At 42.0% G+C, this 3,152-nt stretch overlaps 1 pseudogene across 1 annotated transcript; it reads right to left on the bottom strand.

Annotated features, from left to right (window-relative positions):
* Nucleotides 1–208: 208 nt before the first annotated feature.
* Nucleotides 209–723, bottom strand: LOC306641758 (ferritin heavy chain-like; annotated as a pseudogene). The gene has a single exon. The product of its transcript is annotated as a ferritin heavy chain-like (transcript).
* Between the last annotated feature and the right edge of the window lie 2,429 nt (nt 724–3,152).

Genomic DNA, 3,152 nt, shown 5'->3' with positions numbered 1-3,152 from the left:
AGAAATCAAATGCAATTCATAGGGAAGTGTTTTTTTGGGGGGTGGGGCGGTAATCAAATTTCTTTATTTGAAGGGACGGTACAAATTAAAGAATGTTAGTGGATGTTTTGGTAGAACTTAGAAAAGGTGAAGGTAACCCCAACATGCACGCACTGCCTTGGCGACCAGGGAGGTTACTTCCATGGCTACGGGGATGTCGGCCTAAGGATCAGCTCTCCTTATCACCGTCTCCCAGGGTGCACTCGTCAGAGTTGTTCTGCCATCCCTGATTCTGGGGCTCCCATCTTGCGCAAGTTGGCTACATGGTGACCCAATTCTTTGGTGGATTGCACCTGCTCATTCAGGTGATGAGTCTCAACGAAGTCACACGAGTGGGGGTCATTTTTGTCAGAGGCCAGTTCGTGCAGTACCAGAAGTGACTGATTCAGCTTTTCTCCAAGTGCAGAGCAGGTTCCATGGCATGGAGCCCCCTCTCCCAGGCGCCACGGTCTGGTTTCTTGACGTCCTGAAGGAAGATCCGGCCCCCTGGTGGGTTCTGCGGCTTCATCGGTTCTCAGCACTTTCCCGCTCCTCCTGAGATTGGTGAAGAAAGTATTTGGCAAAGTCCTTCAAAGCCGCATCATCAAGGTCGAAGTAGGAAGACACGGACAGCTAGATGTGGGAGACGACCTCAGAGGCCTGAAGGTAGTTTTGGCGCACCTGCGAGGGGGACGCGATCGTCATTGTGCGGTGGTTGCGTGGTGCTGGAGCTGTGGCAGCCTCCTGGCGGTCTGAGGGCGCTGGGAGCAGCTGGCGCAGGGCTGCGGGCTCCTAGCGGCCGGCCGGGTTGGCGTCTAGCGCCAGGTTCCGTCCAAGCACCGTTGAAGCAGCAAACCAACCGCGGACTCTTGGTGAAGAGACACCATCCTTAAGAAAGATTTTAGGTCTGGGGGTCTTGAGATGTCCTGTGCCAGGGTTGGGGGTCTCCTTTTATTCCTGGTTGCTGTGTTTTACCATGATGAAGTGTGTTGGATTTTAACAAGTGCTTTTTCTGTGACTTTTGAGGTGATAATGTACTATTACTTCTATTGACAGCATGTATTTCTTTAATTATCTGATATGAAACTAACCTTGCTTTCCTGGGAAAGCTCCCACATGGTCATGTTTACATGCCTTTAAACATGCTGCTGGTCCTGTTTGCAATTGTTTCCTTAGATTTTCTGTCACCTTCCTTCTGATGATTTGTCATACAAAAAACATGCTTCTGCATCGTGTACACATTGATATGAATTTATGATTATTGCTCTATCTAGTTATTTTAAATCAAATAAGAGAACAATTTTTAATAACAAAAAGTTACCTTTGGTTAACTCTGTGCTTACCTGTATCCGTGCTCTTTATCTCTTCATGTAGATTTGAATTATTTTGGGGTTATTTTATTTCTACCACCTTCATTATTCCTTGAAGAACACATAGAGTGACTAATTCTTTCAGCTTTATTTTATTCTTTTTAAATCCTGGAGTTTTATTTTCTCCTTCATCTTTAAGTGGTTTTTACTTTTTTCATAACTGGGACAGGACAGCATAACAATCATATATATCTATATAAAGAGAATGTGATGAACATCCACAATAGAATATTATTCAGCCATAAAGGAACAATGAAATCCTGCCATTTGTGACAATATGGACGGAAGAGAAGATCACTGCATTAAGTGAAATAAGCCAAGTTCCACATCCCTTAGATTTTGAGGACAGCTGGGCTATAAACAGAGTTATCAGTTTTTTTGTTTTTTGTTTTTTTTTTTTTTCTTTTTTGCTCTTTTCTATTTCTTTAACTTGGGGTTTTGACGGTAGATCCTGTATGTTGGGGCACCTGTCTTTACCCCTCTGCCCAGGTCTTCATGGTATACTTCTGCAGAGCCTCAGGGAGACTTTGCATCTTTCTCAGTTCCTTCCTGAGCACACCTACAGCCCCGGGTATGTGCAGGGCCCCAAGCACGTGCGGGGTCTTGGAGGTTCCAAAGAATAGTGCCCTATATAATCTTATCCCTCATATTTTGTTCTAGAACTTTTACCTAGCTTGTTTTTATTTCAAGTAATCCTCCAATCTCAGGCGACTGCAATATTAAACAATTACCCCTGTGTTTTGTTTGTTTCTGTCTTTGCCAATACTCTGAGAAGACTGCTCACTCTGAGCAACACTTGAGCCAGGTGTAGGAATGGCAAGCTTTACCAATGGGATTTCCCAAGGTACCACCAGAGGGGTCAAGTGATGCTCAGCTCTGAGATCGTGAGTCTGAAAGAGTTGCAGGGCCACTGTAGCTATTCAGTGGCTGCTGGGCTTAGGCTGCACTGACCTGCTTGGCTTACACCACTGTCCTGGAGCTGGGAGAGTTATGGGCAAGTTTCAATGTCAGCTTGCTGTTCTGCCAGGATTTTTGCTGGTTTTCTTCAATAAATGCTTGCAAGTTGTTGGGAGCCTTTTGGTATTTTCTAGATTTCCTAAAAAAGCTTATTTTGACCATTTATGAAAACATTCTCATTGTTTGTATGGAAGAGATGATTTTTGGAGATCCTTACTCTACAATTCCTAATGATCTCTAGTAGAATTGAATGGAGTCCATGGTCTACATTTCAAGTAGCTTTTTGTTGTTGGTTGTTTGCATATTCCAATGCCACTTGCTTTCTTAGAGTTCCCAGTTCTCCACTGAGGTCCTCAATTTGAACTTTTATTTCCTTGAGAATATAGGAGAAATGGAGCAAACATTTTTCCATACATGTCAAGACTGACTGTATCTCCATAGCAGAAGACCACACATTGCACGGAAGCATTCATACAAGTCAAAGCCATAAAATCTAAAATAATAGAATGTAATAAAAATAAAAATGAACAGAGGAATGATGTACAAAATCCAGAATAGTGCTAGTCCCTTCAGGTAAGGTAAGGGAATGGGATTTGGAAGAGTTCATGAGTAATTTTAAAAATTTTATTAAAAAAATATATTTTTTATTTAAAAAATTACGTAGTGAGTTCATGAGTATGTGTTCTGTTATTGTATTTCTTAACTTACATATGCTTTGCATTACCATACTGATCCTAATTATTTTACGTTATACATTTATAAAATAAACCCTGCAATATCACTAATAAAACTGAAAACACTTGCATT

This window comes from Sciurus vulgaris (genome assembly GCF_902686455.1).
Source record: "Sciurus vulgaris genome assembly, chromosome: 12".
In the NCBI taxonomy this organism is placed as follows: domain Eukaryota; kingdom Metazoa; phylum Chordata; class Mammalia; order Rodentia; family Sciuridae; genus Sciurus; species Sciurus vulgaris.
Note: the sequence above shows the minus strand (reverse complement) of the source record. Positions and strands in the feature narration are given on the sequence as shown.